The sequence below is a fragment of the Erpetoichthys calabaricus genome, chromosome 4 (genome assembly GCF_900747795.2).
Source record: "Erpetoichthys calabaricus chromosome 4, fErpCal1.3, whole genome shotgun sequence".
Taxonomy (NCBI): domain Eukaryota; kingdom Metazoa; phylum Chordata; class Cladistia; order Polypteriformes; family Polypteridae; genus Erpetoichthys; species Erpetoichthys calabaricus.
In genome coordinates, this window is record NC_041397.2 from 208,738,637 (window position 1) to 208,763,835 (window position 25,199).

Sequence of the window (25,199 nt, forward strand, 5' to 3'; positions counted from 1 at the left end):
GAGACAAAGCTTGCCGAGGAGGAGTGGAGGAGAAAGACAAAAGTGAAAGAAAAGAAAGAAGCTAAAGTATTGTGTTGCGCTTGTACTGTGTTTTGGGCTTGTGGGAACAGGGAAGACTTTCTCCACGAGGGTTACGAGGGAAGAAAAAGAAAATAAAAGCTTGTGTTTTTATAGGTGTGCCTCCTGCGTCTGACTGTGTTAGGTTAAGCGCTGGTATAGTGCCAGCTAATGTCACTATATATATATAAATATATATATATATATACTGTATATATATATATATATATATATATGTTGCATAGTTTACTGTCAAATAATACAAAGAGTACGCAACACGTGTTTCGCCCTCATTTGGGCTCATCAGGCGCACGCACTCTACTGCTCCCCTCTCGGGGATCAAACCTCGGACGTCAGCATCAGAGATGAACCGCCTTTATGCTGCGCCACAGCGTGTGGTTTGTTTATTTGACAGCCTATATATATATATACTGTATATAAATTATATATGCATGTACTGTTTATATATTTATATACAGTAATCCCTCCTCCATCGCGGGGGTTGCGTTCCAGAGCCACCCGCGAAATAAGAAAATCCGCGAAGTAGAAACCATATGTTTATATGATTATTTTTATATTGTCATGCTTGGGTCACAGATTTGTGCAGAAACACAGGAGGTTGTAGAGAGACAGGAACGTTATTCAAACACTGCAAACAAACATTTGTCTCTTTTTCAAAAGTTTAAACTGTGCTCCATGACAAGACAGAGATGACAGTTCCGTCTCACAATTAAAAGAATGCAAACATATCTTCCTCTTCAAAGGAGTGCGTGTCAGGAGCAGTGACTGTCACAGAGATAGAGAATAGCAAACAAATCAATAGGGCTGTTTGGCTTAAGTATGCGAAGCACCGCGGCACAAAGCTGTTGAAGGCGGCAGCTCACACCCCCTCCGTCAGGAGCAGACAAAGAGAGAGAGATAGAGAGAGACAGAGTTTGTTTTTCAAGCACAAATCAATACGTGCCCTTCGAGCTTTTAAGTATGCGAAGCACCGTGCAGCATGTCGTTTCAGGAAGCAGCTGCACAAAAGATAGCAACGTGAAGATAATCTTTCAGCATTTTTAGACGAGCGTCCGTATCGTCTAGGTGTGCGAACAGCCCCCCTGCTCAATCCCCCTACGTCAGGATCAGAGAAAGTCAGCGCAAGAGAAAGAGAAAAGTAAGCTGGGTAGCTTCTCAGCCATTTGCCAATAGCGTCCCTTGTATGAAATCAACTGGGCAAACCAACTGAGGAAGCATGTACCAGAAATTAAAAGACCCATTGTCCGCAGCAACCCGCGAAGCAGAGAAAAATCCGCGATATATATTTAAATATGCTTACATATAAAATCCGCGATGGAGTGAAGCCGCGAAAGGCGAAGCGCGATATAGCGAGGGATTACTGTATAGAGTATATATAAATTATATATATGTATTTCTGTCAACTTTGAATATATAAATCAACAAAATATATAAAAATCTAATTTAATATAAAGTCAAACAATGAATTATGAACAGCCATCCATTCATCATATGTATTTTGTCTTTCCCGTACATAAAACAACAGACTATAAAAATGGATTTGCAGCTTTAGGCCAGTTAAATATCAATATTATTAGGTTTGAAGGAAGCCTGAGCCTATTCCATAAGCTTTGTCACAAAGCAGGAAGCAAGCCTGGTCACGATTTCAGTGTATTTTAGGACATCCTTAGATACATAAGATCAATTGAGAGTCTCCAAATAACCTAAGCTAATTATTTATGGAATCTGAGAAGAAAAACCAAAACTCCCAAACTGAGAAGGGCTGAACATCCAAACTCAACAACAATAACTGAGTTCAGAATTTGAATCCAGTCACCTGAAACTGGGAGGCACAGGCCTTAACTACTGTTGCATTCTGTAGTTCATGAATAAACTTTTGACCTCACCCGCTGTCAGATAAAGTTAAATAAACTGCAATGCTGAGGAAACCTCAGTCCTGCCCAACATTAGGGAGCATTTCTTTAGCATAATAAAATGTGAGTGATGCAGCACTCATAGCAGAGAATTAAAATGCACCTCGTACCTCATACAGAATATATTTGAAAAACAAAAATGTTCAATATGCTGTATATAAGTCATAGTATCCAGATTTTGTGAGTCAAAAATATAAAAAGATGTTTGGCTGACAAGTCATTTTTCAAAAATGCCCAGTAACGAAGAAGAGGAGTACATTGTAAACCACTGTGTCTTAAAAAAGATCCACATTGGCCTAACTCTGTCAAAAATTATTTCTACAATGTTTGTAGGTCTTCTTTTTCATATTGAAACTAAGCTTACGATAGAAAAGAAGCTTATTTTAAATGGACTGCAGAGTTCTGTATAACACTTTCTACAGGGTAATTTTGTAATATTATTGCCTCTTCACTGACTCCTGTCAGTAGGCCCATTAATCAGCTAACTTCTACTTATGGTTAAAGACAAAAAGCTGAGTGCTTAAACAAACAGAAAAAATGGGAGAGAAAAAGAATAATTGATGCAAAAATTCATCAAGTATACTAATGTAAAAGAAATGGAGGACAATTAGTAGAATATTTGTCAGGCAGCTTCTGGGTAAACATTTTTTGTATATAAGCTTTGAAGCAGTTTTTTTTTTTTTTTTTTTGCTATTATCCACTTCATTAAAACACACGTGCCAGATGCATTTCTTGGTAAATGCTGACTTGAGTAACAACAATGTGAATAATGGTATCAGTTTACAAAGCAAGATGACATTTATAGATTGATACATGGATAATTAGGGAGTGCTGATGTCTGACCAAATGGCTGGGGTGCCAGATTGTTACTAGATAAAGGAGAGCAAATGTGTACGTTGTGACAGGTTGACCACTTATTAGCTGTGGCTCACCTATTTAACATCAAACCAGGCAACACACAGAAAGCAATTATATGTTGTTGTTTGTTTTCTTTTTTTAGTTTTTTTTTTTTTTAAGTATGTGTTTGTGAAGGGAAGCTGAGCATCCTACAAGTAGGTATGATATTCAAACAGCAGCACAACAAACCATAACAACTAAATTAACAGATGTGAAAGAAATGGCTGACTAATTCATTTGAGTTGAGACTTCTTGTTAATTAATGCCTTTGATTTTTGATTTTCATAAATTTTTATTTAAATCTATTTCATTTGTCCTTACATGTTTAAATCTGTTCACAGTTATTGATTAGTGCCACTGAAAGGAGAATTACATAGATGACCATTATTGGTGATTAAGTAGAAGAGTCTGTGCAGGAATGATACATATCTATCTAATCTGCTGGGATCTGAGCTGCTCAATGTTCTCCTGCTGTACATCACCCTCCTTAATGATCAATCTCCAGTCGCTGGTTCTGACATAACCCATTGTGTTGCTATTCCTAAAAAATAATCAAAGATCCTCAGCTGAAAATGTAGTCACAGCTGCCAGTTTTGCTCTCTAGTTATAATATATTTGTAAAGGGTTAGGGAGTTGTGCTGCTCACTGTTCTCTTGCTTTGCATTTTTCTTCTTTTAATAGTTTAGACTACTAGTTCCTAAAATGTGCTACACGAGTGTGAGTCAACAGGTCTACAAACTGACTGCCATTGCATGTGAGCAAAGAATTCAAATCAGTAGGTTTATGTTTTTGTTATGTACTTACTTAGGTCTTCATTTATTTATAACAAAACAGGCTGCTATTTGACCTCCGCACTCCCAGATGAGCTCTCTCATTGTTAGAGCCAATGAAGAATGGCTCTAAATCAACCACCACTGGGTATTCTGTCTCAGTTTCTAGTGGATGATAATTTCCTGTATTGCTGTTTGACCCCTTTGCTCTCCACTCCTGTTCACCTGTAATGATCTCTCCCTTTCTCCAGACTTATTTAAATGTTCTGTTTTTCTCCAGTCTAGTCAGTCCCTGTTCTGTGCTCCTTTTCAAATGAGTAGCAGTATGACTTATTGTAATATAGCAATGTGCCACAGTCTTACTGAAAGCCAAGGACGTTATTGTGAGTTTTATAGGAATAATCCATGGATGTGCTGAATCCTCCGCCTTGAAACTAAAGAGAGTTTCCAGAGAATCACATCAGAAAATTTTTGGAGTATCTTATCAGTTCACTCATAGACATTAGGCACACAGTAGTTTAGCAGTTTAGGCCTTGTGCGTATGTCAGATTCAGTTTCTGCCACTGACTCACATTTTTAACTTTAGCAACTCAATAGAAATTCCAGTGGTCAAACTGTAAAAAACGAAAAATAACAAACAAAAAAATGATCTCGTCTAAGGTATGTGGTACCACCACAAGAACCAGATGGAGCGCTGGTCTTCTTTTTCCCTCATAGCACCAAGAAATTGCCCCTTAAGGGCAACAGAGTGTTAGAAGCCCCCTCCCCTTCTGATCCACACGATAAAAAGAAATACATCCCCAGTAGGTTGCGTCACATTTGGACCTGAGTGCCAAACTGTCAGTAACTCCTTGAAAGCTTTAGCTTACCAGAAAGTGCAGGTAGAGGGCAACAAGTGACAGTTGCCCATTTTCTGTTTGATTTTTTTTTTTTGTAAATTAAAGAACTATTATGGTCCAACAACTGACTGAACAGATCAGTCAAGTGAGGCTCAGCAGGCTGAACTGGCTGAAGTGGAAGCCCATCATGAAGCAGCAGAGGCATCTCTTTTTGGAAGGAGCCAGGATCCAGCTGAATTACTCGTTCCAGTGAAACCACAAGAAGACATAGAAATGTTTATGGTGATTTTTTACTGCATGGCCACATGACAGTGTTGGCCACAATGTGAATAGGCTGATGTGTTGATGGTGCTTGTGGTGAGTTAGGCACCATCATGACCAAATGCCCACACCCTGGATCATTCAATGAACTGTGGATGAGCCCACGGAGACAAATATTATTTTGTGTCAGCATCTATCCCTTGTGTTGTTCCTTTCTCAGCTTGCTTGAACGGACACCCTATCCAAACCCACTATGACACTGACAGCAGCTATATGACGGTGTATCCACAGCATGACTCAAGAATATCCCAAAACAGTATGCTGGCTATGCGCTCAGAGGGATCTATGTCATCTGAGGATGGTAGTCGCCCCTCGGTCTCAATACACCGTGACACTGGGAAGAGACTGGGCACAAAGCAAAGGCAACTGGGACCAGCTGCAACTGAAAGCTCCAGTGGGCCTCGCTGTGGGCAGACAGCAGCTGTTCCAAGATGATACCCAATCACAGTTCTGTTCAGTCCCATTGTCCTGGTCCCTAAGCCAATGGGCTTTGTGATTTTTGTAAAGACTTCTATCAGTTTAACCAACTCTCCCATTTCGATGCCTATCCCATGCTAAGGTTGGATGATCTTCTTGAGTGCCTTGATTGTGCCAGGTACCTTTCCACCCTCAACATGACAAAAGGCTCAGATTCCCCTGACAGATTCAGCAAAGGAAAAGGCCATGTTAGTAGAGTACATGGGGTCCTGGCAATCTTCCAGCATCTGGTAGACACACTGCAACAACCTCATAATACCTATAGTCCTGCCAACCTTGATGACATGGTCATCTATCCTACCACCAGGAAGGAACACCTCCGACATGACTTGGCTGTTCTCCTTACTATTCATGACACTGGCCTCCAGATCAACCCAAAAAACATTTTTCAGGCTTGACCAAGGCTACGTATTTGGGCTATGTGGTGGGAGGAGGACTAGTCAAACTACAGTGGTCCAAAGTTGCTGCCATTCACAAATGACCCCGGCCACAAACCAAAAGTCAAGTATAAGTCATCTTAGGGTATTATTGGATGTTCGCACCTCGGATTTCCAAAAGGGCTGTACCTTTGACTGACCTCATGAGGAAAAAAGCTTCTAACATGGTGGCATGAAACCCCATAACTGAGACTGCATTCTGTGAAAAAATGGTCTTAATGGCAGCTCCTATTTTGTTGTCTCATAACTTTTTCCTGCCATTCATCTTCCAGACCAATTCCTCATACACTGGCCTAGGGGCCATGTTAAGCACAGTTGTCGAAGGAGCTGATCACCTCATAATGCACCTTAGCCAGAAACTGCTGGACCGAGAAATGAGGTACATAGCGTTAGAGTGGGAGGCCTTCACCATGAAGTGGAAGGGGTAGGAGCAGACTAATTGGGTTGCTCATCTTACAGTATCTCTCATTTTAGTTTTTTTTCGCTATTTTTTCCTAAACATTCGATTTTAATAAGATCCTTTCAGCTGTATAGTTAAATTAAAGACAAAGAGGCTTACACAAGGTTGGGACACAAGCACTGTATATAGTATTTACAGTACTTCTCAATCCCTTATATACTGTAGGTGCTTAGAGGATGCTATGTGATAGCTAAGCTGTTTTGTTATAGAATCAGCTACTTACTGTATAGCTGCATGCTCAATGGTATTCTCACTGATAAACTTTGTAAGAAAAAAAAATTTGAGCAAGGTCATAAAATAATCATTAATACTAATCCATGGATCGTGATCACTTGTGCATTAAATGACATTCTATTTTTTGATTCCATTAACATAATGTATATATATACAGTAACTTCAATTTCTATATCCACATACAAAAGTACTCAGTTGCACTGTAGAAATAAGCATTCTGTCTGAAATTAAAGAGTTCATTAAATACAGAATAGAATTGTAATTTAAGCTGCACAAGTTATATGAAACAAAGGGCATTGTAAAAGATAATCAATTGACTTCAAGGATACAATTTCATTCAAGTACGCTAATTTATTTGTGAGACGTTTCTAGAAATAAATGGAAGGTGAGAGAGAGAATGAGGAGATTGCATGTAACAATATGAAAGTGAGAAAAAAGAATTGTATTTGTTGGACATTTACAACTGACGTAACTTTAAATAAAGTGTTCACTATTTATTTATTTTTAAACAAAGCATTCACCATGCCACTATACTAGTGCAGTTTGATTACATTTCACCAGTCTACTAAATAGTTCAGCCACTGCAGATCAACCATCTTCAAGCAGCTGGCAAAGCCTGTGTAGTTAGGAAAAGACAAAATGTGCGTGAAAACGTTTTTGCCTTCACCATAATGGACTGGAAACTGTGTCTTGATGATGATGATGATGAAGTTGCGTATTTGGTCATATGTACACCTGAACCAAAAAAAATGTACATATATGGGTCTCATGTATTGTAGTGCTCGACAAAAAAAAAGAAATACAAGCCATTGAGAAACAAAAAGGTATGGAAGGAAAAATCCATCTGTAACAATCCATTCTCCTGGTTGTATATCTAACTAAATTGGTAATAACACAAATATAATCAGTTTAGTTCCACTTAATCAATATAAAAATGACTATCCATCTTCTGACAAGTATGTCTGCTTCACCTGTGACCCCTTACAATTCACAATTATTTACAGAAAGCAGGAGAAATAGCAGTATTATACAGAAAAGAAGTCTCTGTGTGCACATTTTGCATTTTGTAGTTTTTTTTATACTACAGATGACAGTGACGATGTGTCTGGTGTATTCTACAGCTGCTGAGAAGTTAAATAGTATTAAACGTCACACTAAGCGCAGTATTACTCTTTAATGTTTGAGTGCATCAGTGAACATATGGCCTTTCTATAACAGGATAATAAACCAATGAACACATAAAATTAATTATTCTTTATATTAAGCCATTAACAGCACACGCCAAAGCAAGTTACACAGTGGCAGTTCATAAAATAAAAAACCTGAGTAAAACACCTCAGTTTTAGCTGTAGAAGTAAATGCACACTGAGACTAGGACAAAGGACTAAGTGGCTAAGATGATGGGCTTTAAATGAAAGGGCTGAAGGTTCATCCCTCTGAATGAACTAAAAAAGCCTGCACTCCAAATTTAAAATACATGTAAGAAAATGGTGGCCAGTGTTTCTGCAATTATAAGGCATCTACAGAAATGAATCTAATAAAATAAAATATGTTTGTTGCAGTAGTGTCCTAGGGTGACCCTATTCAACTTCATACGCTTTATTAGGTAGCTCTAACCAAAATGTCTTCAAATCCCATACTTTTACCATACTGTCAGGACTGGCTGCTGCTTTAGTTCAATACTTATACCTTCCTTTTAGATCTGCAACTCCAGTCAATTAGATAAAACAAGGGGACTCCGCCCCCTGCTCGCTTTGCTCGCCTACCCCCGGCGTTTTGAACCCGTGCCCACTGGGCAGCTATAGTTTCAGACGCGCGTTGTAGGAGCTTGCGTTGTTTTGAACCCGTGCTTGCCCTGCTTCTTCAGTTTGAGACGCACGTTGTAGGCGTATATCTGTCAGTCGAGCTCGTTCAGTTTGAACCCGTGCCTGCTTTGCCTCCGCAGTTTCAGACGGTGGGTCGCGTTCGCCGTTTTGTACAATCCCAAGCAGCACATTATTCCTAACTTCACTCCGCAGCAGTGCCACGCACAATATGACGGTGACGCCTGCGCCTTCACTACGCAGTAGTGCCACTCACAATATGGCGGCGACGCCTGTGCCTTCCGGATTATGTCGGGTTTTACCATGCTGTGTAGGTGCCTTTGCCTTCCGTACTGTCCCGCGCCTTCCGATGCGCGATGTAGGCGCCTGCACCTTTCGGGTCTGCCTTCCGCTGTATGGTGTGGACATTTAACTGTCGTGTTTTCTGCTTTTATATTCTGTATCTCGCTGTGCATGTGTTTCATGCCTAGGTTTTTTTTGAAGCTGTTGCATTCCAGTTTTCATCAGTCGACCGGTTTCTTTTTGGACCCGTGCCTACCTGGTTTGCGGCATGTCAGACGGTTCATAGTCTCTCCCGTTTCGCTCTGGGGCGGGAGGGGTCTTTGTGTGGCACCTGCGCACGTTCGTAGTCTCTCCCGTTTCACTCTGGGGAGGGGGGCTTTGTGTGGCGCCTGCGCACTATGTCTCCTGCGTCCACGGGCAGGTCCCTGCGTCCATATCCGGTTTACCATTCTCGGTTAGTAATATGGATATAGAAAAGACAGGAATAAAGTTAAACATTTATTCATGTATAATATGCCTAAAATAATAAAAAAAAGTATAAATCTGAGTGTTGGCTAAATAATACCACCTGAAAATAGGCTACCAGGTGGCTCACCGTCTTATTGATTAGTTTCTGGGCCAGCATGGACCCTGATCCAGCATGCCCTGTTTGAGTATGGCCACTGAGAGAGATGGTCTTCTTCTCACTGGGTGGGAAATGGCAGTGAGTGACTAAGCTTCATTGTTACCCCTGTCTTTATCTTAGTCCAGCTTCCTTAATGTACCTCCTAGACCAACAGGATAAGCCAGCTCCCTACTTCATAACAACCCACAACTACGTCCTCCAATCACAACCCCATTTCTGTCCCAGACATTCCCATAGGGGAATCATACATTTTCTCTATTTCTTCCATTCCAGGCTAGATCATGGCCTTTTGTCTCAGCCCACCAGGATACACAACCAGTCAGTTTCTGAGATTTTCTCATTTTTAATTTTTAACCTGCGGTAAATTCTAAAGGATATCTTTTTTCAAAGCACATAGTTTTTTCATAATATTATTACACCATCTTAATGACATATGGTAACATAAAAGAAAAATGCTAAAGGCCATAACTGTGTGTGAAGTATTATTAGGTAGGTTTGGATACACAGTTATTCTGTAAATAAAGGTCTTTTTCTGATTCCTCAACTGCATATGTGCAAAGAGCTACACACAAAGGAAAATATGTGTCCAAGCTTTTACTTGCACAATGGCTTATTTTTGTAAACTGAGTCTCACATGGCTAGGGTTCACTGTAACACAATAGGATGCTGAAATGGAATTTATAAAAGCGTGTAATCTATCCATTGTTGTGAAATTCTCTTTAAATACTTTTAAATAACAGCCATTTAACCATCTTCTTTGTAATGAGCCAAACGTGGATGTCCTTTATTATAGCATTAGACCGAATGGATCCCAAATATTAACAGATGAATTCTCTATGCAGACTGGCAAATATGGTAGAACATTCATTTTATAAAGCCAGAATAATCTGCATAACACCATTAAGAAATGAATTAGTTTACACCAATCAGCTTAGATATAAATAGTATAATTCAGATGGAGTATTGCCACGACTGTTGAAGGCCTGTGCGTTGGAGCTGGGGAGTCCTATACAGCACATCTTCAACCTAAGCCTGGAACAGGGGAAAGTTCCAAGCTTTGGAAATCATCTTGCATCACCCCAGTCCCAAAGGTATCACATCCTAGTGAGCTGAATGACTTCTGGCCTGTCGCTCTGACGTCGCATGTGATGAAGACCATGGAGCAGCTGCTGCTTCACCACCTGAGGCAAAGCTCTCAACCCTCTGCAGTTCGCATACCAGGAGAAGGTGGGAGCGGAGGATGCCATCATCTACATGCTACACCTATCCCTATTCCACTTGGACAGAGGCAGTGGTGCAGTAAGAATTATGTTTCTGGACTTTTCTAGTGCCTTCAACACCATCCAACCTCTGCTCCTTAGGGACAAGCTGACAGAGATGGGAGTAGATTCATACCTGGTGGCATGGATTGTGGACTGTCTTACAGACAGACCTCAGTATGTGCGTCTCGGGAACTGCAGGTCTGACATTGTGGTCAGCAGCACAGGAGCGCTGTAGGGGACTGTACTTTCTCCAGTCCTGTTCAGCCTATATACATCGGACTTCCAATACAACTTGGAGTCCTGCCACGTGCAAAAGTTCGCTGATGACACTGCTATCATGGGTTGCATCAGGTGTGGGCAGGAAGAGGAGTATAGGAACCTAATCAAGGACTTTGTTAAATGGTGCGACTCAAACCACCTACAACTGAACAACAGGAAAACCAAAGAGCTGGTGGTGGATTTTAGGAGGCCCAGGCCCCTCATGGAACCCATGATTATCAGAGGTGACTGTGTGCAGAGGGTGCAGACCTATAAAAACCTGGGAGTGCAGCTGGATGATAAACTGGGCTGGACTGCCAATACTGATACTCTGTGCAAGAGAGGACAGAGCCGACTATACTTCCTTAGAGGGCTGGCATCCTTCAACATCAGCAATAAGATGCTGCAGATGTTCTATCAGACAGTTGTGGCGAGCGCCCTCTTCTACACAGTGGTGTGCTGGGGAGGCAGCATGAAGACACGCCTGGACAAACTGGTGAGGAAGGCAGGCTCTATTGTAGGCACAGAGCTGGACAGTTTGACATCTGTGGCGGAGCGGCGGGCACTGAGCAGGCTCCTGTCAATCATGGAGAATCCACTGCATCCACTGAACAGTATCATCTCCAGACAGAAGAGCAGTTCAGCTACAGACTGCTGTCAATGTCCTGCTCCACTGACAGACTGAGGAGATCGTTCCTCCCCCACACTATGCAACTCTTCAATTCCACAGGGTGTAAACGTTAACACAATACAAGATTATTGACTGTTATCTATCTATCTAATCTGCAACATACAATATGTCTTTGTAAATCTGAAGATTCCAAAATAGTTAGATAGATTAAAATACTTTGGTAACATCTTATGTATAATAATACAGTTAAAAAGTAAAAAGGCGATATATGATGTTATTGTCTTCAGTGCTGGAAACAAAATGGTACAGAAAGTACAGGAAAGGCAAACTCAAAATCACTAAAAAAGTGACATAGAAAGTTTTCACTAACACCATCCATTCATTTCCAAATCCATTTATAATAATCTGAGTTATAGAGGTCTGACAACTTTTGATACAAAGTAACAATTGATGCATGATGGTAGCCAGTGTGGGATACCAGCTGATCTTAGGGCACAATGACTCACAGACACCCATATTATAATAGGTTACATTAGCAACAGTCAGTTGATCTGACATCATACATATAGAGTGTGAGAGGGCAAAAGAAGAAAAAATTAATGTGAAGTGACAAAGATATGTGCTACTCTATTGTGTCTCAAAACAATGAACAAATAAAATTTTACCTAAGCACAACAATCAATGATATAGTAGTATGTCATCACTTGGTTGGGGCTCTTAGAAAATAGATTCTACTGAATTTCATTGATCATGTGCAAAAAAGAAATGTGGACACACTTTCGATTTGGGACTGAAGAAAACTGAACTACAGTAGGTGGTGATATAGCAAAAGACTGAACAAGTGTATGGTGTGCTGTTTTATACTTTCATATATTTTTTATTGATAATGCATGTTGTAACCACACAGAGGTGCCACTGAGCCCCAAACCACAGACAGTAATCCACAACACAATTCTCAGTTCAAAGAAAAGTTATTCATTGGTCAACCACAGGTTTCCAATAAACACCCGCCAAAAGATCAATACCAAAATACAATATATGATTGATTCCTTCCTTCTTTCCTTTCTTCCTTCCTTTCTCCAAGTGTGTCAAATAAGACCCAGGATTGCGTCTGGTGACACTGCACTGCATGTCGGGAGCACTTCTAGGTCACATGGAAAACAATGTTGTCCTCTACCAGCAGCACCATCTGGTGGCACCTAAGGACCTTGACAAGGCTGAACTTTCGCACTCCAATTCCCTTGCAATCCTGTGGGTGTCCTGATTAGGATCAGCCTCAAGGAACACAACCGCCTTCCATGTGGGCGTCTGAACTTCTCCCAGTATTAACGTTCACCCAGTCCATTCATTATAGTTCGATCCCAGCCAGGGCATTCCAACTGGGTTGTGTCTCCTCTCCTGCAGTCTTTCTATTTTGGCTTCCTGAATAGGCAAGAACTCAGTCTCTATCCTGGCTGGGACGCCCGTCTGTCCTCCATGGCACTTACAGTACAATGTATTAAATAAAACATGATTGTAGTCAAGAGGAAATTTCCACTGTAACTGTTAGGTTAATAGATAATCTAAACTTTGTTTGCTTTGCTCAATGCACAACCAGCCAGAACTGGTCACAAAAGGAACTTGAGGTTGGCTAACTTGATATCTTGTCTACCTTAACATCTTAACCACAAGTTGGAGCATGCAAAGGCCAAATGACACATTTTGCTTTAGCACCCCGGCCACAAGAATATTGATTGGTAGAAGATTTGAGAACATTGGTCATGTATTACCAGAATTTGCACGAAGGTAGAAGGCCTGCACACGGGAAGGGAGCTGACTCCTAAACTAAAATGCCCCATTGGTCCAAGGAGTACACTAAATAAGAAAAAGGTGGCATGGATATAGGACATGCTAGCAGCTGGCCATGTCTCTCTTTCCTTTCATGAAGTCCATCTAGGCGGAGTGGTGGCTCTGAGGCTAGGGATCTGCATTGGCAATCGGAAGGTTGCCGGTTCGAATCCCGTAAATGTCAATAGGGACTCTGCTCTGTTGGGCCCTTGAGCAAGGCCCTTAACCTGCAATTGCTGAGCGCTTTGAGTAGTGAGAAAAGCACTATATAAATGCAAAGAATTATTATTATTATTATCTAGCGACCATGCTGGATCAAAGACCTGTCAGCTTAGAAGCAATGCAAAACTGAAAGAGCCACCCTTGGGTGCCTAGACTTCTAGCAAGAAGACTAGGCACTCATACAATCAATTTGTGTTCCATATTTGTAATTAATTTAGATCACTTGACATTCACTTTGACATTAAAGAGTCATTTTTTTGTTGACCAGTGTAGAAAAAGGCAAATTAAATCCACAGTGATTCTATAATAATAAAAAGTGAAAACTTTATAGGTGATGTACTGCATATGTTAAATCTACTGGAAATAGACAATGTACTTCTCTTGCCATGAGGAGTTAGCTTTTACAATATGTTTACTGAAAACAAATTGTTATTGAGATCTCTGGACTTTTACATCATTCTTTCATGTTACTATATTGAATCACTTACATATACTATTTATTCAGATTAGAAGTAGGAGGTCATACCAATGAAAGAGTGTTGTTTATATAAAAGGGAACAAGAAATATGAGAAATGGGCAGCTCGAGATAAGATTTGAAGCAATGAGTGTAGCTCTGCATTATCACTTTTGTTTACTAAAATGTGGTATGTGCCCCATCAGCTTTCCTTAGTTGCAGTTTTTGTTTTTCAGAAACCTCTTCATTAGGCTGCTGTGGTCCCCCAAAAGTAAATAAAGAGCTCATGTTGGACCGGTGGCTAAGGTTTAAGTGTTGAGTCCCCCCACCTGCATTTAAAAGCACCACATCCTAAATGTACATGCTTTACTTGAACAAGAAAACAGTCAATATCAGTTGGCTTCTGTGTTGTTGCTACATGTTCTCGTAAACATGTAGTTTTCAAACTAGCCATTCTCTCTGCAACAAAGCTACTGTTAAGTAGCAATGTTACTGAGACTTATGTTGAACTGTTTGTTTTGTTTAGCGCAAAGCCACCACCATTTTCTTATTGTGCCCATGAAAACTTTAATATACAATGACGTGAACTGATTGTGAGGATACCGGGAACAAAAAGGTAGGCAGTCATACTCCTGCTTGTAAATGATGATATGTCTTCATTTTTACCAGCTTGTGTTAAAAACCTTGTGGGGAAAAAGGTCTTCTAGCCTGATAAGCAAAACCCATTTCAGCCTTTCTCAAATCTACTGAACAGTCTGTTTTGTCAAGCTCAGTGTACAGACTCACAAAGAGGAATCAGTAATACATTATGTACAGTAAGAGTGCCTTTTATAGTGCGCCCACCCACTTTTCTAAGAATATGACAATGCATGCACAATATATTTATTTGCATCTGAGTAGTCTTCACAGAAAACACCTGCAATTTCACCTGCTCACCTGGAAGCAGAATAACAAAACATCTGATTGCCAATAAGTGCGGTGACACCTCCCGTCACCACCAGCACCTTTACACAGGCCCAACTGCGTGACTTTTATGCTTGACATTTCACAGTGTCTCTTCACTTCCAATTTCGTTTCAAGGCTGACAGATGAGTTAACTTGCTCACATAGACTAGGTGAAAAACTTAAACATTTCAGTGTTTAATTAAAAACATAATAATAAAATCAGAAGTCTTCTCACGTTTTAGTTGCAGTGAAATAATGTGCTGTGGGTAACATCTGTTTGCTGATTTTCTTTTCGTCAGATAAGAAGGCGGTACCTCCTGTGAGAGGTGATGCAGCTTTAAATGTGTGCTTAACAATTAATCTGGATAGACCGACTAACCCAGCTAGTTGAATGGATCACAATGTGAAGGCAGACACAGGTTCTGAGCCTACTTAACAGGGGGATTCACTTGGGACAGTACTGTAATAAATAAATAAAAATCAGTAATCCATTGAGTCACTTTATACTTACATCATTGTATGAATTCATAAAATTCTATCTGTGAATTGCTAGACATTTTTGCAAAGATGAGCTGTAAACAAACAGCATATGAAGATTTAATTAATAAGTTTTCATGGATCACCGGTTACAATATAAAACATGATATACAAAATGGTGGATGCGTTCTTTCTTACCACAGACTGTCAAAATGCTTCATTCTGATCTTTCAGTTTTTGAAGAATAACTGAGCATATACTGAGTTGCTACTTTATTTAGCACAAACTGGTCCTCCCATTTGGGCTCAAAAAATACTTCTAAAGTGTAGAACAAGGAAACTGCACATTCTCTTCTGTGTTTTATCATGATAATTAGAAACTATAAACTGGTCTGGCATGGGAGGGTTAAACTGTGTGCGTAAGTGTGCCATCCTGTCCAGCAAAACTGATAGTATTAAATTAACAGTTGAAGTGTCTTCATGCATGCATACCTGGGGACCACCTTCCAAACTCAGACATGGAAAGCACTAACCCCTGGGACTAGAGGAGATGCTGTTGCTAATGATGTCTTCCCTTTTGCTTGAGTCTAGATCTAAAGTTTGAGAAGATTGCCTAGCACTCCCCACACAGAGCCACCATAAAAACCTGACATGACCCAAAGAATCACAAGCATCGATCAAGCAACACCAAGGACAGAGCTCCTAACAAAGCCTTATTTGCAGAAGACAGAGGATCCTTTTGATGTGCCCACTCACTATTTTGATTTGTTTTATAAACTTATTAAAAGGGGTGACCCGGTTAGTGCCACAACATTCCTTTTTGTTGCTGCCACCTATCCCCAGCATGTGAGGAAAGGCAACACTTTTGCAGCGCTACTTATAACAAACTGCAATTCCCAGCAGCCCAGGGACCACTGCATCGTTGAGAACCTTTGGTTGCTGGGAGAAAAAAAGATGAGGTGCTGAATTTGAAAGGGAGCTGTAAGAAGGCAGCAAGGATCATGATTGTCTTTTGTGCTTCTATTGCTTTCACTATTGCAGCAAACCTTTTGAATTACAATCACCCATACCTTGAGGAATACAGTTTTCACAGGACTGGTGTTCTTGTAATATACCTTCCTGTTTGTGTGGTTTTCATGTGCTTCGTTCATTTGTGTGCTTCAGTCATTTGTAAATCATCTTCGGACAATCAGAAGCATCTTTTACAGAAAACTGTTCAATGGGAATGTTTCATCTCTGGACTATGATATTTGCTGATGACATTGTGATCTGTAGTGATAGTAGGGAGCAGGTTGAGGAGATCCTGGAGAGGTGGAGATATGCTCTAGAGAGGAGAGGAATGAAGGTCAGTAGGAACAAGACAGAATACATGTGTGTAAATGAGAGGGAGGTCAGTGGAATGGTGAGGATGCAGGGAGTAGAGTTGGTGAAGGTGGATGAGTTTAAATACTTGGGATCAACAGTACAGAGTAATGGGGATTGTGGAAGAGAGGTGAAGAAGAGAGTGCAGGGAGGGTGGAATGGGTGGAGAAGAGTGACAGGAGTAATTTGTGACAGTCAGGTATCAGCAAGAGTGAAAGGGAAGGTCTACAGGACGGTAGTGAGACCAGCTATGCTATATGGGTTGGAGACAGTGGCACTGACCAAAAAGACAGGAGACAGAGCTGGAGGTAGCAGAGTTAAAGATTTTAAGTTCTGCATTGTATGTGACAAGGGACAGGATTAGAAACGAGTACATTAGAGGGTCAGCTCAGGTTGGAAGGTTTGGAGTCAAAGTCAGAGAGGTGAGATTGCATTGGTTTGGACATGTGCAGAAGAGAGATGCTGAGTATATTGGGAGAAGGATGCTAAGGATAAAGCTGCCAGGCAACAGGTAAAGAGGAAGGCCTAAGAGAAGGTTTATGGATGTGGTGAAAAGACATGAAGATGGTGGGTGTAACAGAGCAAGATGCAGAGGACAGAAAGATATGGAAGAAGATGATCCGCTGTGGCAACCCCTAACGGAAGCAATGGAAAGAAGAACTAGAAGACCCTTGCATCAGTGAATCTAGACTGTGATTTGTGTCATGAGTGTTTACTGCTTATCGTTTAATGCTTAGTGTTACATTGGTTTTCTTTTTTAGCGTTGTTTAGTAATTAATTGTCACCATAGGGTTTATTCAGGTGGGTTTCTGAACAATTTTTTTCATTGTTTTTTATTCATCCTTTATTTAATACAGTCTTTTTCATTTATTTATTTAACTACTGTGTTATGTTTTTTAGTGTGTGATCAAATATAAGCTGAGTTAAGTCTAGGTGTGTTCCTGGGGTCCCCTAAATAAAATAAAACACCATTTAAACAGTGTGACTATACAGTAGGCAGCTCATGGCTGCTGCAGATTTTGGCAGCAGCCAGTAAATTAGCACACACCATCTGTTTCTCTTTTTCACACCTTGGTTTTTCAGAAATCTGTTGAAAGCACAGTGCAGAAAGAAGAGCAATGAAAGAGCACACCAGTTGTAGATGTGTGGTGGTGCCTAGAACATGCCATGTTATAGTCATAGCCACTCTCGAGGAGGAGTTTAGCCTGCTGGATTTTTTGTACATCTCCAGTCCGGAGCCAGCAAAGGAAGGGTTCTGCAGCTGCACCTAGAGCAACAGGAAGTGTAGGTTGATGACATCTCGTGCTGGTTTATTAATTGAGATGATCTCATCAAATTCACAGCCACCCAGGTATCCAGCGAGAAAGCTGTGAGGGTGCAGCATCTTTAATAGTCCTTTGCATGGTGTTTACACAGCCTGGAGGACAAAATGGGGCAGAGGAGTGCAAGGTACAAGAGAGCTGGCTGCCCTGTAACAGGGATGAGGAATGACTGGAGACAGTTGCTCTTGTCGGTTGTTGCACCACAGATTGAATTCCCCAAGCTTGCCCCTCAATGTGCACCCACAAGCACAGTCAGTTTTGTAAAGGAAGTTGGCCTGTTTGTAGAGCTGCCACCATTGAGCTGTGCTGAGCTGCTGGGATGCCTGAATGGTCTAGGTCGTGCTTGGTAGTTTACAGAGTGGCACAAGTGTAACAAATGGTTGGAGTTTCACACTGCCTTTTTGAATACTATCTTACCAAACAATTACCAGGCGCTGTTAGAAGAGAAACTCTAGACCTTTATGCAAAAACCATCACTGAGTGTCAGGGACTCTGTCTTTGAATTATGGGTATTGTGTTTAAGTGGCATTTTTACATTCCGACATGTCCTCAATATATGTGACTCTCGGGAGGCAGCTACTCTGAGACAAGTCGTAAAGACAGATGATGAGTTGGTGAAGTTGGGGTCCCAAGTGAAGAAGGTCTGGGTGGCCATTGGGGTTAGTGGGTCTCACACCTCAGGAGATTAATTTTCTCAAACAATGAGAGAAAACCCCACCCAGGGGATGCAAGCCACCTTCCCCCTCTTAGAAGTGGCACGTACAAAGTGCGGGGTGACACAGGTGAGGCCATCATAGATATTGGCAGCCCTTTCACACTAATAAAATATAACTTGTAGGAAAAGCCTAAAGTGCTTCATGAGCAACTTAGGGAAAGTGCAAAAGTTAAAGTTCTTTCTTGCCAATGGAAGGATGCATAGGGCAAGCAGCAAAGTTCCTATGAGAGTCTGTTTGTATGGGCTGCACTAAGAGACTGAATTGTTTGTCCTAGACGACTACCACCTGTTAATGCCCTTATTATTAGTTAATACCTCATTAATATCGGTAGGGCTTACAATCTACCCATCACAACTAGGGTACAAGTTGCCAAGAGCTCCATCAATTTGGGGAGATGTGTCAGAGTGATTTGGTTTGGCCATATTACATTACTACTTTGAATTTGTGAATTTCCCATTGGGATTAATAAAGTATCTATCTATCTATATATCTATCTACTTTCCTCAAGTGTTTAACGAGTAAAGGCAAGTACAGAACACTATTCTCTAACAGTCAGAACTTATTCAGCCATTACTTAGCAGGTGGCCCTTAGTGGGGATGGACAGATTAGGTCACACTGATGTGATGTGTCACCACATCCACAGAGTCAGTCGAGTCCCTATTTGTCACAGAGCCTATACACAGTCACACCTGAAAAGAAGGATAATCAAGAAGTAGGCTGACCAAATGTAGGTCAATGGGTCCTACCAATTTTGTGTCAATTATAGGGAACTGGACAAGAAAACCCATCATGACATCTATCTCCGGAGCTGTTGTCATTATTAAAAAATGAGTTCCAATTTTAAAGATTTGCCTAGTTTTTAAATAAAGATACTAGTAACTGAAAATGTTCTTCAGTTGTTAAACATATTATTGTATCAATACATGACAGCAGCAGTCTTTAACCACAAACAACTGTCAGGTGCCACAAGAAAAGGTTAAAAACTGATTTTTAAGAATTGTTGGTTACACAAATCTCCACGTTCAGCTGTGACTTGATTCTACCACTCTGCTGTGATACTTCACTACTGTCAAAATCAAAGTCTTTCAAAACTCATATTGGAAAAATTGTTAAAATCCCCAAGTGCAATATTTAGAAGAGGGATGTGAGTTAAGAAATCTGACTTTTCAGTTGTGCCTTGTTAGAGTTTAGTACTTAACAATTAAAGACTGAAAGAAAATGGTGATACTTCTAAATATTTCAATTCCTGGAGGTGGTACACCAAGAAAACAAGACTCAAACCCCTGGCCTAGAAATACTACTTGACATTTAATCACATATTTGGCAATAGCCTGCTGTAGTCAAGCATTTGCTTACAGTAACAGGTCCACTATTATACAAAATCATACAGTATGACTACTGTTAGAATTAACCAAGATCTAAGATCATGCATCTCATCGGCATCTCATTGGGTTTATATTAGTGGCAGCCCTGACCAGATGGTACATTTTGGGCAGCACTAACTAAAAGATGGGGAAACCCTGATCTAAAGTATTCCATTAACAATGGTTGAGAAAGATTAAATTTATGATGCATGCTTTTGATTTAAGACTCTCCAAGGATGGAAAAAGAAAAAATAATGTTAATACTTTTAAACCTAGTGCAGGCAAATTTAAATATCACAGAAGTACAACTATCTAAAGCAAAAATGTAAAGCATTAACTAGAAGTATTAATTGCAAAATAGGTCACGTGAGAGCGCGGACTGTTAAATATAGCTTAAGATACACTGCTGAGATACATCATTCAGTGAGGTTTGACAGTTCTTACACATTACCTTCACATGGGACAATTGTGTCACATGTCAAGGATTTATATGAAAGTATGCACAGATTAAGCTGCTAAGAAGCTGTACAGCAGTGTCATTCACAGAGGACTACTGGACATCACTGAACTACCTTGGTTAAATACGTGATTAATTCAGAGACATTTCACAATTAATTGAAATTAAAATTTTATTCGTTTGAGAGCCCTTGTAGACAGACAGACAGACAGACAGACAGACAGACAGACAGATAGATAGATAGATAGATAGATAGATAGATAGATAGATAGATAGATAGATAGATAGATAGATAGATAGATAGATAGATAGATAGATAGATAGATAGATAGCACAACTACCAGGGGGCATGATTGCTGACTCTTCTGTCTATTTTTCCATGCACAGTTTACAGAAGATTAAGGTCAACTGACTCGCACTCTTCTGGTCCATGAGCTATAAAAGCAGGGTTACTGCCGGAATGAAGAATTTCATTTGGGAGCTGAGCCACCTTCCTGACCACTCTTTAGTGCCATTTGATTGCTGCCAACAGCTCAGCTTTGCTTTTTTTCTTATTGCACCATCTTGCGCCTGTTATTTTTGACACACCTTATTATTTCGAGTAAACACCCCAACGTTTCATCCTGACTCTTGTATTACTCACAGTCAATGACAACATATTTTTATATATACCCCATTAACATTCAAACACTCCACTTTATAGTCTCCAAACCATGTGAGGTTTTCAGAAGGGGGGGGGGGGGGGGGAGAAAACAGGAGTGCCTAGGGAAACTTTAATTTAATGCTAGTGATTTTGCTGTGTAGGGTATAACTACCTCACAACCCTAAAATAAAAAAGTGAGCACAGAAGTTGGATGGATGAATGAATTTCTTTTTAGCAATTTTAACATCAGATTCTTTCAGCGATCTCTTATTATACAATAACATTTAGATTTTGACCTCCTTTAAACATTTCCATCAGACAAATGTTCATCAATTCAATTTCTAAATCAGTCATCCAGTTCAGATATGTGGGAAGCCTTGAGTTCAAGAAAGAAAACAACCAGACTTATGAAGCCATCACTAAGCATATTCATTCAGAAACCCACACTCAGTCATACAAGCCTAATTTACAATCTCACAAATCTTTGGAATACTGCAGGGAAACACGAGTTACCAGAGATGAATCCACACACCTCTTCTGAATAATTTCTTTCCCAGCTTCCTCAAAGTAATGACTATGGACATTTAAAATGCCTGTTACACCTCTGTCTCTCCTTAAATAAATGTATTTGATGACTGATAGAGCACAGCTATATTTCTATTGTCTTTAATTCTGCTTTATATAATATACATATTACTGTGTAATACTTGCCATATTGTTCTATGCTGTTGGTGCATATAGTGTTGTCAGGGCCGGATTTATATGAAAAGAGGCCCTAGGCTATTCCACTTATGAGGCCCTTTCACCTTCCATTTTTAAGTTTGTAAATTACATGAGAGATAATAAAATATGTAATATGCGTTGATCTTAACCAATACATTTTTATGTTTGTTTATTAGTCATATGCATAGAATTTCTCCTTATTTTCGGTTCAGTGTTTTAGTGTTCACTGTTTTTAGAATAGTGTAATTTTAATTTTGCTAACAATTTGAATGTAGGCCCCTCTTGATCTTGAGGCCCTAGGCTGAAGCCTAGTTAGCCTATAGGAAAATCCGGCCCTGAGTGTTGTATTAATATTGTAGCGACGGACAGCACTGACGTCCCAGGAGGCTCTGCGGCACTGCACCTAAAATTAGACTGTTAATTTTAATTTCTTTCTTGATTTGTTTCGAACAGTTATGTTTAATGTTGGTTTATAGCTTTTGGCAATGAGAGTGTTTTAATGAAGTTTAAAGAGGGGGTTTGAGTTTGCCTATCACCACTAACTGATGCTGCCTGGTGTATGAGTCCCGGTATCGGGACTAAAGAATGGGTGTAATTTGAAATTTGACATTTGTAGTGACTGTATTACATTACCAGTATTAAGAAAAGAGAAAAGAAAAAGTGTTTTCGTGATAAATCAAGTGTGTCTGTTTGACAAAGTATCTATTTCTATTTTAAAATAGTCTGATTTATGGTTGCAACATCAATATAATTTCCTAGCAACAACAATATGTAGTAAAGAATTCCTCAGCTTAATTCATACTGTTGACTTCAAATATTCTTATTTACAATTACCGCAGACCAGTGGCGGACCGTGCATTTCACACCTAGGCCTTCCGTAGTGCTCCGTCTGAATCAACCTGCCCCTCAAAAACTAATTTATGGTTATAAAAACCATCTTAATATGCAGAAATACAGTATAAAGAGCCATTGCATCGCAGATAGATAACTCCTGTAGCCACAATAAATGCCTTTATTGAATAGACAAACCAGGGGTGAACAAGTTCCTTTCTACTGCAGCTACAGCTGCGACACACAGAAACATCAATAATAACTCATAAACTTGCAATATTATTTAGGAAAATCGCAACATTTTACTCACCAAAAATTCTGATTATTTGTAAACAAAATCCATCCTCCTCTCTTTCCTCAAAAATAGTTCAATTACTCTGTCGTACAGATTATCCATGCGCTTCAGTTCCATCACGAAGTCCCTTTCTATCTCCATCGAAGCTAATGCTGAAAGTTGAACCTGCCCTGTCATATTTCTGGCATAAGTTTTAATTCGCTTTAGGGCTGAAAATGTCCGCTCGACAGAAGCAGTGGACACGGGAATGGTCATCGCCAAACATACCAATGTGTACAGCTGCCCCATGCTCTCATTCAGATTTTTCTGATGAAGGAAGTCAAGGAGATCAGTGGGAGATTTTCCTGCAAAATCATCCATGGTATACTTACACCATCCTATCCAATCAACGGGTCTGAATACAGTGACGTTGCCGTACGCCTGCTAGAGGGCCCTAGTGACACCAACTCAAAATCTGATTAGTTGAAGTAACAGTTTAATCGACATTTATTTTGTGTTAGAGGGCCTGCAGAACGGATTGTGAAGGCCTCCGGGCAGACTTCATTGACTTTGACCCTGCCTGGCAACAAATGATGGCTGAAATGCGATTGGTTAAATGGTTTAATATGAAAATACATGTCTGGAAGAAGCACAACCATCGGAAAAGCTATGAAAGGAAGCAGACAGACTATTTGGAATTATTTAATAAGTATTCATGGACAAAATATAATTAACATCAGTTTGTGATTCAGATATTTTTTTAGGCCAGCAGAGAAGGCCTTGCAGGCCCTGATGGCCCACCAGTGCCGCAGACATGCATTGGATATTCTTTAAGAACTTTCTCTTTTCTTTGCTCCTTTATGGTCAATGATTTGTTTGTGGTAATTTAAAACTGGTTGCACAGAGTTGCTGGAGAAAGAGAGGTTTTAAAGGGAAAAACATGACTGTGTAAAGTTATGAAATTATATTAGGAGGAAGTTTTGTTGCAGGATACACATGGTGAGATGTTGATGTTGCAAGGCATGACTTCTTATCTGACTCAAATGCCACTATTTTAGAGGAGCAAACAAGCTTATACAGTCTATGAAATAAGAACTGCTTTAAAAAACAGGTACACAGCAGTTTCTAGGCAGAAGGGGAATCGTATTTGGAATCTCTGACAATTCGTGCAAGCTCCCACGTTTCTCTGAGGCATAAGAATCGATTGCATATACAGCAAACATGTCATGTGGCAGATCTCATTAAACTTCTTCATTTGTTTCTTTATTCCCTGGACCCGATCCAATCAGACTTACACGTAGGAAGCATGGTTTCTGCTGCAGACTTCATTACAACTTCTAATTGTTGCCATTCTCGAGCCTCGAGAGGATACTTCCTTTATATTGTGCAGAATTTTCAGAATGCAGTGAGATTCACTAGCCTTGAAAAGCAGCTGTCAGCTTTCCATTCTTCCAAGCAGAAAATGTCTTTTTTTCTTTGTTTTTTTAGTCCACTTTGTTTAGTGCTCAGCTAACAGAGCCATTTCAGGATGCCCCTCCAAATACAGTTGTGAGCTGCTGGACAAAAATTTTGGTATCATTAGTTAGAAAGATTTTTTTTTTTAATTCCATGACAAATGATCAGTAGCAGACAGCACACAAATTCCAAACCCATTCCAAACACCTACGTACATACAGTAAATACAAAATGGAAAGAGAAAACTGTCCATCTATCACCTCCCACACACCTGCACTAGTGTACTGAAGGCCTTATATTGCACTATTTATAAACTACATAACTAGGCATTGGAAACAAAGTTTAGAAATATTTTTTTTCCAATGCATAGAAAAGTAAAAAGGTGTAAATGAACTTCACACAAATAAAAATAAAAAGCATTCCTTCTGCACAAATAGCTTTAATAGCCCCCACCCCGGCCATTGCTTTCATATTTGCCCCCGACTCCACTTATTTGTGCCTGATACTTTGCATGAACATGAAGGAAGGGGGTAAGTGAAATAAAGCAGGGGAGGGTGGATAATGGCATTTCTCTAGCATTCTGTAGCAACAGCCACCATTTTGGGCTAACCTGATATTCTCTTCTTTCCATTCTTGTGTCTTTTGCCCTGCTTTTTGGATTTGTTCCTTGTTTTCCAGGTTCTGTGTATGACCTGTACCTGTTTTGTCCATTCTGAGGTTTATTTTTTGAGACTTTTGCTTATTTTTTTTTTTTAATATTTGTGATTTATCATCTGCTCCTTTCACAACTCTTTATAGGACCACAGAGTTCCCAATTAA